Source organism: Pseudophryne corroboree, chromosome 2, assembly GCF_028390025.1.
Source record: "Pseudophryne corroboree isolate aPseCor3 chromosome 2, aPseCor3.hap2, whole genome shotgun sequence".
Lineage (NCBI taxonomy): Eukaryota > Metazoa > Chordata > Amphibia > Anura > Myobatrachidae > Pseudophryne > Pseudophryne corroboree.
In genome coordinates, this window is record NC_086445.1 from 887,149,611 (window position 1) to 887,164,801 (window position 15,191).

Genomic DNA, 15,191 nt, shown 5'->3' on the forward strand with positions numbered 1-15,191 from the left:
ATTCAAATGTAAAGCCGGAGTTTTGGATCACCATCGCAACCATCAGTCACAATTCGCCATGTGTTTAGGCATCAAACAGCTTGCGTAAGCTGAAAATTGCTCAGGCTGACTGTCGGATCCAGACACCTGGGTCCAGTAACTCTGCGACAGACGATGGAAACCCTGGAACCGTATGGGGGTATGCAATTAGGTCCGTTTTTTTGCCTAGATGAAAAAATATGACTTTTCGCTATTTTTAGGGCGAATGGGGATTCGCCCTCTTCAGTTGCAGGGCCGTTTATTCGCCTAGATGAAAAATTCAGCAGGAGCGAAAAACATGTGCATCGGCGAAAACACAGGACGCTTTTGATGATTATAAGCCATTTTTTGCCAATGCCTTTGTACTTAAAAAAGGGAAAAAAGCATTCGTGAAAATGCCTTACAAACAGGCGAACATGGGCTGTAATTGAATAGGCAGGGGGTGGGCGAAATCAAATGCTCCGAGATTACCAGAACAAATTGCATACCCCCTAAGACTGATAATTCCTAGCATCCTGCTTTTCACAAACCAGTATGGCACTAGAAAATTTGGTACAGTTGACTTGGCTAGGGCACCTGTTTTCTGTTGCACCATTTTTGATGGATGGCCCACATTAAAATTATTACCAGAAAATTTATCACGTGTGGAAGCAAGTCATTTTAAATTTTTTTTTTTTTTTTTTTTGCTTCACAATACTTGATTTACTGTTAAATGGGGGAAATATCCTATTTAAAATTAAGGTTTTTGTTCGCAATTTGAAGTGTTTCATTAAATATTTTGGACTTTTAGCTAAGTAGAACTGCCATAACCTTGCCTGGTCTCATGAAAGTATGAATCTGCATTGTAAAAAAATGCTGCTTTAAATGTTAATACTAAATTGACGAATCTCTGCATTTTGCAAATATTGCTATTACATATGGGCCGCTGTGACTGCCTGAACGTATGCGGTGTCTATATGGCGATGAAGAAAACGGTATCCAGGTCGACAGCAAAAAGGTCGACACACCTTAGGTCGACGCCAATTGGTCGACACACCTTAGGTCGGCATGGACAAAAGGTCAACATGGACAAAAGGTCAACAGGAACAAGGTCGACATGGAAAAAGGTCGCCATGAGTTTTTCACAATTTTTTTCTTTTTTGGAACTTTTTCATACTTAACGATCCATGTGGACTACGATTGGAACGGTAATCTGTGCCGAGCGAAGTGGAGCGGAGCGAAGGCACCATGCCCGAAGCATGGCGAGCGAAGTCACTGTACGAAGAAAACGACACCAAAAAAACATAAAAAACTCATGTCGACCTTTTTCCATGTCAACCTTGTTCCTGTCGACCTTTTGTCTATGTCGACCCTTTGTCCATGTCGACCTAAGGTGTGTCGACTAATTGGTGTCGACCTAAGGTGTGTCGACATTTTTGCTGTCGACCCGAAGAAAACGTACCTGAGCCGCCAAAAAAAAGAAAGTATTTCAATTGTAAAAAAATGCTGCTTAAAATCTTAGTACTAAGAGGGTAGTTAAAGTTTATTAGCAAACCAAAAAAAACAAGCAACTGGGCAAAAACATGTTGGGCAGATATAACATGTGCAGAGAGAGTCAGATTTGGGTGGGTTATTTTGTTTCTGTGCAGGGTAAATACTGGTTGCTTAATTTTCACACTGCAATTTAGCTTTCAGTTTGAACACACCCCACCCAAATCTAACTCTCTCTGCACATGTTACATCTGCCCCTCCTACAGTGCACATGGTTGCCCAGTTGCTTGTTTTTTTGTTTTGTTCGCTAACAAACCTGAATAAGCCTCTAAATCGTTGAAATCTCAGTACATTGCATATCTCGCTATTTCATTTTGGCCATTATGGCCAGGGCCGGATTAATCCTTGGGGGTGCCCGGGGCACTTAAGACAGGGGGCCCCGATGGAAGGTGGGGGAATGTATATTAAATTGTATATACCTCCCAATGTGTCCCATTCCAGGAGGGACAAAATGCTTTCTACCTGGACATCCCACTTAATATATGATTGGCGTCACCTGTGTTGAACTATTTAATTGATAAGAAAGGTATTTCAACACAGGTGATTGCAATCATAAATTAAGAAGGAAGTCCAGTTAGAGAGCATTTTGTCACTCCTGGAATGGGTCATGGTGGGAGGTATAGATTGTGTATATTAAATGTAAACCAATGGTGTAAATTAGTTTTAACTAATAATGTTATATTTCCTGGGTACTGTTTATAGCTCCACCTAATTGAGAGACAACTATTTTATGAACTTTTCTTGTGGTGGAACAAAGACAACAAAACCTTAAAATACACATAGAAAACTAAAATAACTTATGTTGTCACATGCAAGAATAGCAGAAGCCTCTGCACTACTTACACACTGGGACAGGACTCAGGAGGACCCTGTGTGTGTGTCTCTATATCTAGACCCAAATGGTTCAGTTGCATAACCGCTTACACAGGACTCAGACACCCAGGCGGGGAGAAGGAGAAGCTGGGATCCCTGTGTCATTTACAGCTCTCTCTCCCATCCTATCTGTCCTCGGGTCAGAAAGCTGTCAGTAGCTCACGAAACATGATGTTCCTGTGTCTCTGCCTGCACTACATACTGCCCTGCTTGCTTTCTGGCTGCTCGTTCTGCTGCTGCTTCAGAAGCAAAGCTAGCGATGTCAGTGTGCTCTGGCCAGGGGGCCCCTTGACAAAGGGGGGCCCGGGGTACAGTATACACTGCATCCCCCACTTTAATCTGGCTATGATTGTGGCTACATTTGGGCAATTGTGACTGCATGCAAGTCCTGTATGGTGGATGAAGAAAACATACCTGAGCCTACAAAAATGGATGCTTCAATTACTGATTTGCCTTCCCTGGCAATAGATCGTAGCTTGCTTGGTAGAGGGAGTCTAGCACTTTAGACTGTGGTGTGCTTTAAGGTGGGGTTTGCACTGTTCTTATTAATCTGCTGTTTGAAGATTTGTTAAAATAAAGACCTTATGTGCTTACTTCAACGTGAAGACATACAGTATATGCCATTTGCAGAGATTGGAGTAATTTCATCTATACAGTATGTACAGGATATATTGCAATATGAATAACTACAATGGAGAGCTATTTATGGCAGGGTACCGGTGGTTGTGCTGTACCAGTGTGATATGTGCACCTGACAAATGTAGGGTACGTAGACATTAGGTGAATATGTTAGTATTCGGTGCCAAATGGCATCACCTTGTTTATGCATCGATGGTGTAGTGCAGTCACATACACAAAAGATCATGGTGCCTTATTTAGTGTAATATATTACTATAAGTAATACATTACTGTGTTGCGTACGAGTAGGGTAATGCAGTCATATTGTATACAAATAATGTAGCGCAGTCACATACACAAAAGAGAATAGTGCCTTATTAAGAAAACCAAAAGTATCTTAAAATATCACAAAAAAATAACTAACCCCTCCATGTCCATTTTGTTTTATATCCTTTCAAAATGAAAAGTAATGTTTTTTTCCTTCAGCAATCCATACGGAAATAATAATTAAGTAGTGCTATTGATGGGAACAACTTCATATAAAATAACCAAAATGTTAATATCATTCCTATCAGCTGGCAAGCTTCTTCATCCCAGTTGCCTGGAGGCAAGGTGGAGTTTGCTGCCCCCCCTTTAAAAAAAAGAAAAAATGGGAAAACAAATATGGTGTGTGTATAAACATAATTATAGAGATATCGCTCTCAGTCGGTCTACGGGGACCAGAGGCTACAGTGAATTGGCAGGGCTCTGCTATGCAAGAATCAGCCGTCTGCAGCACGCAGAGTCCGTGCTCACCGGTGTGTCCCATCTCCCAGTCCAGCAGCAGCAGTGGGTGCACCATCACTTGCTGCAGCGCAGACTAAGCAGTACCAGGTGGGAGCTGTCCTGTCCCTTATTGCAGGTGTTAGCAGGGCTCCTGGGACAAAGCTGATTAACTCTGCAGCATCAGCGGATGAACCACAGAGCTCTGTTGGAAGAGCAGCGGTCACACTTGGATCCTACTGTGAACCACACAGGTGCTACTGTACATGCAGGTGCCCAGGGTCTCCATTGCCTCTGGGAGTTACGCCCCTGACCACAACGTATATCGGCACTTGCAAGACCTATGCCACCTTAAAATAACATCTGCGTCCATATCTAATTGAGATGCAATATGTGAACACGCCCTTACTGTTTGTTTACTGATAATGACATTGGTGACCTCATAATGCATAGGGCAAAGCCATTTCACTGGCAAAAACATCCAATTTCCCTAGAGATAGGGCTGTTTAATAATTAGAGCCCGTACTGTTGACCAACCAAACTTTCTTTGCTGTTATTTTGACTTTCACACATTTTATGACTTTGCCCATGTAGTAATTGGTTCCCAAGACATGGAGGCAGCGCACAAGAGCTTAAGGTCTACCAGCACTAGAAAAGCCCACAGTGTAAGAGAACTTATTTAGGGGCAGATTTAACAATGAGTGATATTCTGCTTATCATTCATTACTAATCTTAAAAGGTGCCCCAACCAAGCAGCTCCTAACTGTCATGTGTTTAAAAATGACAATTAGGAGCTGATTTTTAGGTAATGTCCACAGTATATTGTACATCTATAACACAGCACTTTACAGAGAACATTAGTCGCTCATATCAGTCCCTGCCCAGTGCCGCTTACAATCTGTGGACTAGATTTATCAAAGCTTGGAGAAAGATAAAGTACCAATCAATCAGCTTCTACCACAGGCTGTATAATGACAGAAGATGTTTGGTTGGTACTGTAGCTCTCAACTTTTTGTTCGTCGGGAGGATTGCCACCTAGCAACAGCAGGTGGGTTATGTAGTAAGCATCATGATTTTCCGCTGTAAGGCAGGGAAGTGAAATTTTTAAATCACTAACCTGCCGACACTAGCAGTGAAGTTGCACTTGCCCAGCAGGCTAGGTTGTGCACAGGTCACATGCACACTAGCAACTGGTCGGGGCTAACACTCACTGAATCAGATTTTTCTTCAGCCCTGAAGGATGAGGACACAGGCTCAGTCTCTCTGGCTGACAGACTGTTATTTCCTCATACAGTGGGGATTGAAAGTTTGGGCACCCCAGGCAAAAATTCATTTTAATGTGCAAAAAGAAGCCAAGGAAAGATGGAAAAATCTCCAAAAGGCATCAAATTACAGATTAGACATTCTTATAACATGTCAAAAAAAGTTTGATTTTATTTCCATCATTTACACTTTCAAAAGAACAGAAAACAAAAAATGGCATCTGCAAAAGTTTGGGCACCCTGCAGAGTTAATACCTTGTACTGCCCCCTTTGGCAAGTATCACAGCTTGTAAATGCTTTTTGTAGCCAGCCAAGAGTCTTTCAATTCTTGTTTTGAGGTATCTTCGCCCATTCTTCCTTACAAAAGTCTTCCAGTTCTTTGAGATCCCTGGGCTGTCTGTGACGCACTACTCTTTTAAGGTCTATCCATAGATTCTCAATTATGTTGAGGTCAGGAGATTGTGAAGGCCATGGCAAAATATTCAGTTTACGCCTCTTGATGTAATCCACCGTGGATTTTGAGGTGTGTTTAGGATAATTATCCATTTGTAGAAGCCAGCCTCTCTTTAACTTCAGCTTTTTCACAGATGGCATCAAGTTAGCGTCCAAAATTTGCTGGAATCTTATTGAATCCATTTTTCCTTCTACTCGTGAAATGTTCCCTGTGCCACTGACTGCAAATACAACCCCAAAGCATGATTGATCCACCCCCATGCTTAACAGTTGGACAGAGGTTTTTTTCCTCAAATTCTGTGCCCTTCCTTCTCCAAACGTACCTTTGCTTATTCCGGCCAAAAAGTTCTATTTTAACTCCATCGGTCCACAGAATTTTATTCCAAAATGCATCAGGCTTGTCTATATGTTCATTTGCAAACTTCAAACGCTGATTTTTGTGGTGAGGACGTAGAAGAGGTTTTCTTCTGATGACTCTTCCATGAAGACCATATTTGTACAAGTATCTCTTTTTATAGTGGAATAGTGTACCACAACTCCAGTGTCTGCCAGATCTTCCTGGAGGGATCGTGCAGTCAAACGTGGATTTTGACTTGCTTTTCTCACAATCCTGCAAGCTGTTCTGTCCGATATTTTTCTTGGTCTTCCAGATCTTGCTTTAACTTCCACTGTTCCTGATGACTGCCATTTCTAAATTACATTCCGAACAGAGGATATGGGCATCTGATAACTCTTTGCTATCTTCTTATAGCCTTCTCCTGCTTTGTGAGCATCAACTATTCTCAGTTTCAGTGTTCTACACAACTGCTTAGAGCAGGCATTCCCAACCACGGTCCTCAAGGCACACTAACAGTGCAGGTTTTAGTGATATCCAGGCTTCAGCACAGGTGACTTAATTAGTAGCTCAGTTATTTTTATTTAACCATCTGTGCTTAAGCCTGGATATCACTAAAACCTGCACTGTTGGTGTGCCTTGAGGACCGTGGTTGGGAATGCCTGGCTTAGAGGAACCCATAATACTGATTGTTGGAGCAAGGTCAGATGAGTCTGGGCTTTTAAAACCTTTGAGATTGACATCACCTGGTCTTTACAGATGATGATTGAGAACAATCCATGACACTGCCAGGTCTCAGCTGTCCAAAGGGGGCAGTACAAGGTATTAACTCTGCAGGGTGCCCAAACTTTTGCAGACGCCATTTTTTGTTTTCTGTTCTTTTGAAAGTGTAAATGATGGAAATACAATCAAACTTTTTTTGACATGTTATAAGAATGTCTAATCTGTAATTTGATGCCTTTTGGAGATTTTTCCATCTTTCCTTGGCTTCTTTTTGCACATTAAAATGAATTTTTGCCTGAGGTGCCCAAACTTTTAATCCCCACTGTATATTGCAAAAATGGACATAAAATCCTTGGTAAAGGTTATATCAGTGTCCACTACTCTCTCATTTGAGACACAGTATTTATCAGAGGGAATGAGAAATCCTTCAGAAATAATACCTGATAGCCAATTCACATTCTGAGGTACAACTCTGGGCTAATCATTCAGGTCTTTCTCTATATTATGGTAAGTTTGTTGCTATCAACTATAACTAAATAAATACAAATAATATGGATTTCTCACAGGGACGCCTGTTCAGGCCAATCTATTTATCACTCCCTGAAACTGCCCATAGCAGGCAAACCTATCCTGCCCGGAGCTGACAGAACAGTACTGCCCGTAGCTGGCAATATACCTCTGCCCGGAGCTGGCAGCAAGTGGAGACCCGAAATATGATTAAAGGGTACTCTCATGACAAACCCAATGCTGGTCTTTCCCTTACTGCATAATCCTCAAGTCCCTCCCCTGTGGTAGATGCAGAGTCTGAGGAAATGATTGGGACAGCTGTGTCTTCAATGTCACACTGGGTACTGAGGAGCTGTCTGTCAGAGACCGATGATAGATAATGCAGTGCTGGTTTCTGTCACAGATGCAGTATACTGTATACTTTACCTCTCACTGCATCAGGCATGAATATACAAAATTAACACACACACACAAAGGTTCGTCACTGTGTTATCATCATCCTCACGTAGTACAGTAGTTGTGAGGAAATATAATAATCCCTCAGACTCTGAGGTAGAAAATGGACTCCGATCATAATAAACCATTTTCTGAGGTAGGCACATGTTCAAGACTGATGTTGCCACTAAAATAAATAAATCCTCACAGGGATGTCAGCTGAGGCATACACACAACGTTCCCTGATATTGCCTGTAGTTGACAAAAACATTAGAAACCCATCTCTGAATAAGAGATAATGTGACTGCTGGCCAATGTCACTAAAACTTTCCCTTCATAATAAATTCAACACTTCTGAATGGGAATCCTAATGCCAGGTTGCAGGTGTGGCTCTAGCTGCCAGGACACCTCTGCGTAACCTATACTACATCCTCACACTGGGCTTTGCATTCGCAATCTGAGGTGCATGAAAATTCTAAACAGGCATGCAGGTCTACACTTATAATATAATATAATATTATATGGCGCTGAGGATTACATAGGCCTGCTTGATATGCCAATTCTCTTCTCACAGTTTTTGATGCAGTTCTTAATGCATTATTGTGTGATAAACTGCTGATTTCTCAAATAAAACTCTGAGAAAAACTATTAAAATTACAGCTGCAGCAGGTCCTCTGCTATATGTCCTGGGCTAGGCAGAAAGGAAGGATAATCTGTATGCTCCCTGGATACACTTTTTCTTGCTCCCTTCTAAAAGTTATCAGCAGGGCTACTGCATTGTGGGACAAGCGGTTAACTATTTTACAAACTTTAGAAAAGTACAGATGGGTCCATGTTTATCTTGACCTTTAATAGGATTAACTAACTGAGCCAGGGCAGTCTGACTTAATCCCCTGCTGTATTGTTCTCTGTATTGTATTGCAGCTGAGAACAATAGATGAAGGGTTTATGTTAATAAACCATGTTGTGCATAGGCGCAGCAAACTAGCCAAGATAACCGTGGACCCATCTGTATCATCGCTCGCTAGAGCAGACTTATCAAAACTAGAACCAAAGTATCTGGAATATTCTAGTCTCTCACACGTAAACCTGGTTGGACCAGGGTTTCTGTCAGGAGTAATGTCTTGTTATATGGTTCGCAGGATCTTTGTGGTGCTGAAGCCTAGAGCTCAAGGTGAACATATGGTATGAAGCTCTTTCTGCATTGTGCTTCCAGAGCTAGACTTTAGTAAAGAGAGCTTACCACAGACAAAATGGCTTTAGACAATACAAGTTGGTGTCAACTTGCCACTAATTTAATTTCTCATCAAAGGCATATACAGTAAACCATTTGAAATGCAGTCCTGTCTGAATGAAATATTACAAACTGTTCTCTGACTAGAACAAATTCGAGATGGAAACCCCATTTCTCTTACGTCCTAGAGCAGAGGTTCTCAAACTCGGTCCTTGGGGGCACACACAGTGCCTGTTTTGCAGGTAACCCAGCAGTTGCACAGGTGTATTAATTACTCACTGACACATTTTAAAAGGTCCACAGGTGGAGCTAATTATTTCACTTGCGATTCTGTGAGGAGACCTGCAAAACATGTACTGTGTGTGCCCCCGAGGACCGAGTTTGAGAACCTCTGTCCTAGAGGATGCTGGGGACTCCGTAAGGACCATGGGGATAGACGGGCTCCGCAGGAGACATGGGCACTTTAAGAAAGACTTTAGGTATGGGTGTGCACTGGCTCCTCCCTCTATGCCCCTCCTCCAGACCTCAGTTTACTACTGTGCCCAGAGGAGACTGGGTGCATTACAGGGAGCTCTCCTGAGTTTCCTGAAAGAAAGTATATTTGTTAGGTTTTTTATTTTCAGGGAGCCTGCTGGCAACAGACTCCCTGCATCAAGGGACTGAGGGGAGAGAAACAGACCTACTTTAATGTTAGGCTCTGTTTCTTAGGCTACTGGACACCATTAGCTCCAGAGGGATCGGTACGCAGGTCTCACCCTCGCCGTCTGTCCCAGAGCCGCGCCGCCGTCCTCCTCGCAGACCCGGAAGATAGAAGCCGGGTGAGTATGAGAAGAAAGAAGACTTCAGAGGCGGCAGAAGACTTCAGAACTTCACTGAGGTAACGCTCAGCAGTAACGCTGTGCGCCATTGCTCCCACACAGCATACACAAACGGCAGTCACTGTAAGGGTGCAGGGCGCAGGGGGGGGCGCCCTGGGCAGCAATAAACCTCATTTTCTGGCAAAAGTATATATATACAGCTGGGCACTGTATGTGTGTATATGTATATGTGTGTATATATATATGTGTGTGTGTATATGTATATATATATATATATATATATATATATATATATATATATATATATATATATATATATATATATATATATATATATATATATATATATATATATATAAGAGCCCCAGCCAGGTTTTTAGATATTTGAGCAGGACAGAAGCCCGCCGCCGAGGGGGTGGGGCGGGGCTTCTTCCTCAGCACTCACCAGCGCCATTTTCTCCACAGCACAGCGCTGAGAGGAAGCTCCCCGAACTCTCCCCTGCTTATCCACGGTGAAAGAGGGTTTTAAAGAAGGGGGGCACATATTTGGCGCAAAATATGTACAGCGCTATCTAGGTAAACATATTGTGTGTGTTTTTTCCTGGGTCATATAGCGCTGGGTGTGTGCTGGCATACTCTCTCTCTCTCTCTCCAAAGGGCCTTGTGGGGGAACTGTCTTCAGATAAGAGGATTCCCTGAGTGTGTGGTGTGTCTGTACGCGTGTGTCGACATGTCTGAGGTAGAAGGCTTTCCTAGGGTGGAGGAGGAGCAAATGAATGTGGTGTCTCCGTCGACAACGCCGACACCTGACTGGATGGATATGTGGAATGTTTTAAGTGCTAATGTAAATTTATTGCACAAAAGATTAGACAAAGCGGAAGCTAGGGAACAGCCAGGGAGTCAACCCATGTCTGTCCCTATGTCGCAGGGACCTTCGGGGTCTCAAAAGCGCCCACTATCCCAAATAGTTGACACAGATACCGACACGGATTCTGACTCCAGTGTCGACTACGATGATGCAAAGTTACAGCCAAAAGTGGCTAAATGTATTCGATAAATGATTATTGCAATAAAAGATGTTTTGCATATAACAGAGGAACCCCCTGTCCCTGACACGAGGGTACACATGTATAAGGGAAAGAAACCTGAGGTAACCTTTCCTCCCTCACATGTGCTGAACGAGTTATGTGAAAAAGCTTGGGAATCTCCAGACAAAAAACTGCAGATTCTCAAAAGGATTCTTATGGCGTATCCTTTTCCTCCAACGGACAGGATACGGTGGGAATCCTCCCCTAGGGTGGACAAAGCGTTGACACGCTTATCCAAAAAGGTACGCTGCCATCCCAAGATACGGCTACCCTCAGGGATCCTGCTGATCGCAAGCAGGAGGTTACCTTGAAGTCCATTTACACACATTCGGGTACCTTACTTAGACCGGCTATTGCGTCGGCTTGGGTGTGTAGCGCTGTAGCAGCATGGACAGATACCTTACCAGCGGAAATTGAAACCCTGGATAAGGATACCATCTTATTGACCGTCTTATATATGAGAGATGCTCAAAGAGACATTAGTCTACTGGGTTCTAGAATCAACGCTATGTCGATTTCTGCTAGACGAGTCCTATGGACCCGGCAGTGGACAGGTGATGCCGACTCAAAGAGGCATATTGAGGTTTTACCTTACAAGGGTGAGGAATTGTTTGGGGAAGGTCTCTTGGACCTGGTCTCCACAGCTACAGCTGGTAAATCACACTTTTTGCCTTATATTCCCTCACAGCCTAAGAAAGCACCATATTATCAAATGCAGTGCTTTCGGTCACAAAGAAACAAGAGAGTACGAGGTGCGTCCTTTCTTGCCAGAGGTAAGGGCAGAGGGAAAAAGCTGCACAACACAGCTAGTTCCCAGGAACAGAAGTCCTCCCCGGCCTCTACAAAATCCACCGCATGACGCTGGGGCTCCGCTAAGGGAGTCCGCCCCAGTGGGGGCACGTCTTCGAATTTTCGGACACATCTGGGTTCACTCACAGGTGGATCCCTGGGCAATAGAAATTGTTTCTCAGGGTTACAAGCTGGAATTCGAAGAGGTGCCTCCTCGCCGGTTTTTCAAATCGGCCCTGCCGACTTCTCCCCCAGAAAGGGAGATAGTGTTAAATGCAATTCACAAATTGTATCTTCAACAGGTGGTGGTCAAGGTTCCCCTACTTCAACATGGGAGGGGATATTACTCAACCCTGTTTGTAGTCCCGAAACCGGACGGCTCGGTCAGACCCATTCTAAATTTAAAATCCCTGAACCTATACTTGAAAAGGTTCAAGTTCAAGATGGAATCGCTCAGGACGGTCATCGCCAGCCTGGAAGGGGGGGGGGGGGGATTTTATGGTATCTCTGGACATAAAGGATGCATACCTTCATGTTCCCATCTATCCACCTCATCAGGCGTACCTGAGATTTGTGGTACAGGATTGTCATTACCAATTTCAGACGTTGCCGTTTGGGCTTTCCACGGCCCCGAGAATTTTCACCAAGGTAATGGCGGAAATGATGGTGCTCCTGCGCAAGCAGGGAGTCACAATTATCCCGTACTTGGACGATCTCATAAAAGCGAGATCACGAGAGCAGTTACTGAACAGCGTGTCACTTTCACTGAAGGTGTTGCATCAACACAGCTGGATTCTCAATATCCCGAAGTCGCAGCTGGTTCCTACGACTCATCTGACCTTCCTGGGCATGATTCTGGATACGGACCAGAAAAGGGTTTATCTTCCAATGGAAAAGGCTCAAGAACTCATGGTGTCTGTGCATCACTGCACTCGAGTCCTGGGAAAGATGGTGGCATCTTACGAGGCCATTCCATTCGGCAGGTTCCATGCGAGGACCTTCCAATGGGACCTACTGGACAAGTGGTCCGGGTCACATCTACAGATTCATCAGTTGATCACCCTGTCCCCCAGGGCCAGGGTATCTCTCCTGTGGTGGCTGCAGAGTGCTCACCTTCTAGAGCAGGCATCCCCAACCGCGGTCCTCAAGGCACACCAACAGTGCAGGTTTTAGTGATATCCAGGCTTCAGCACAGATGGTTAAATCAAAATAACTGAGGTGCTAATTAAGTCACCTGTGTCCAAGCCTGGATATCACTAAAACCAGGACTGTTAGTGTGCCTTGAGGACCGCGGTTGGGAAACACTGTTCTAGAGGGTCGCAGGTTCGGCATTCAGGACTGGGTTCTGGTAACCACAGACGCGAGCCTCCGAGGTTGGGGAGCAGTCACACAGGGAAGAAACTTCCAAGGACTGTGGACAAGTCAAGAGACTTGTCTTCACATCAACGTCCTGGAGCTGAGGGCCATATACAACGCCCTTCGTCAAGCGGAGACCTTGCTTCGCGACTTACCAGTTCTGATCCAGTCAGACAACATCACCGCAGTGGCTCATGTAAACTGCCAGGGCGGCACAAGGAGCAGAGTGGCAATGGTGGAAGCCACCAGGATTCTTCACTGGGCGGAAAATCATGTAAGCGCATTGTCAGCAGTGTTCATTCCGGGAGTGGACAACTGGGAAGCAGACTTCCTCAGCAGACACGACTTGCATCCAGGAGAGTGGGGACTTCATCAGGAAGTCTTCGCACAGATTGCAAGTCAGTGGGGACTGCCCCAGAAAGACATGATGGCGTCCGGCCTCAACAAAAAGCTGCAGAGGTATTGCGCCAGGTCAAGAGACCCTCAGGCGGTAGCTGTGGACGCCCTAGTGACACCGTGGGTGTTCCAGTCGGTCTATGTGTTTCCTCCTCTTCCTCTCATCCCAAAGGTGTTGAGAATAATAAGAAAAAGAGGAGTACAGACAATTCTCATTGTTCCAGATTGGCCACGAAGGGCCTGGTATCCGGATCTGCAGGAGATGTTCACAGAAGATCCGTGGCCTCTTCCTCTAAGACAGGACCTGTTGCAACAGGGGCCCTGTCTGTTCCAAGACTTACCGCGGCTGCGTTTGACGGCATGGCGGTTGAACGCCGGATCCTAGCGGAAAAGGGCATTCCGGATGAGGTCATTCCTACTCTGATAAAGGCTAGGAAGGATGTGACAGCTAAACATTATCACCGTATATGGCGAAAATATGTTTATTGGTGTGATACCAGGAATGCTCCTACGGAAGAATTCCATCTGGCCTGTTTCCTTCACTTCCTACAAACTGGAGTGAATTTGGGCCTAAAATTAGGCTCCATTAAGGTTCAGATTTCGGCCTTATCCATTTTCTTTCAAAAAGAATTGGCTTCTCTCCCAGAAGTACAGACTTTTGTGAAGGGAGTGCTGCATATTCAGCCTCCTTTTGTACCTCCGGTGGCGCCTTGGGACCTTAACGTGGTGTTGAGTTTCCTTAAGTCGCACTGGTTTGAACCACTTAAAAAGGTGGAGTTAAAATATCTCACTTGGAAGGTAGTCATGTTGTTAGCCTTGGCTTCGGCTAGGCGAGTGTCTGAATTGGCGGCTTTATCTCATAAAAGCCCCTATCTAGTTTTCCATATGGATAGAGCGGAATTGCGGACCCGTCCTCAATTTTTGCCTAAAGTGGTGTCATCTTTTCATATGAACCAACCTATTGTGGTGCCTGTGGCTACACGAGACTTGGAGGATTCAGAGTCCCTTGATGTGGTCAGGGCTTTGAAAATCTACGTGGCCAGAACGGCTAGAGTCAGAAAAACAGAAGCACTATTTGTCCTGTATGATGCAGCCAACAAGGTTGGCGCTCCTGCTTCAAAGCAGACTATTGCTTGCTGGATCTGTAACACGATTCAGCAGGCGCATGCGACGGCTGGATTGCCGTTACCAAAATCGGTCAAGGCCCATTCCACTAGGAAGGTGGGCTCGTCTTGGGCGGCTGCCCGAGGGGTCTCTGCACTACAGCTATGCCGAGCTGCTACTTGGTCGGGTTCAAACACCTTTTGCAAAATTCTATAAGTTTGATATCCTGGCTGAGGAGGACCTCCTGTTTGCTCAAACGGTGCTGCAGAGTTATCCGCACTCTCCCGCCCATTTGGGAGCTTTGGTATAATCCTCATGGTCCTTACGGAGTCCCCAGCATCCTCTAGGACGTAAGAGAAAATAAGATTTTAAACCTACCGGTAAATCTTTTTCTCTTAGTCCGTAGAGGATGCTGGGCGCCCGTCCCAAGTGCGGATTACTTCTGCAAGACTTGTATATAGTTTTGCTTACTAAAGGGTTATGTTATAGTTTCATCGGTCTCGGACGGATGCTATGTTGTTTTCATACTGTTAACTGGTTAGTATATCACAGGTTATACGGTGTGAATGGTGTGGGCTGGTATGAATCTTGCCCTTGGATTAACAAAAATCCTTTCCTCGTACTGTCCGTCTCCTCTGGGCACAGTTTCTCTAACTGAGGTCTGGAGGAGGGGCATAGAGGGAGGAGCCAGTGCACACCCATACCTAAAGTCTTTCTTAAAGTGCCCATGTCTCCTGCGGAGCCCGTCTATCCCCATGGTCCTTACGGAGTCCCCAGCATCCTCTACGGACTACGAGAAAAAGATTTACCGGTAGGTTTAAAATCTTATTTTTTTGCATAGCTGATCAGTTATAACTTCCCAATCAAAAATAACTAAATACATAAAATAAA

The 15,191-nt window shown here is 44.5% G+C and overlaps 1 protein-coding gene across 1 annotated transcript in view; it reads left to right on the plus strand.

Annotated features, from left to right (window-relative positions):
- Window positions 1–15,191, plus strand: part of PITPNM3 (PITPNM family member 3) — a 1,226,694-nt gene that overhangs the window by 33,670 nt on the left and 1,177,833 nt on the right. The window lies entirely within an intron of this gene.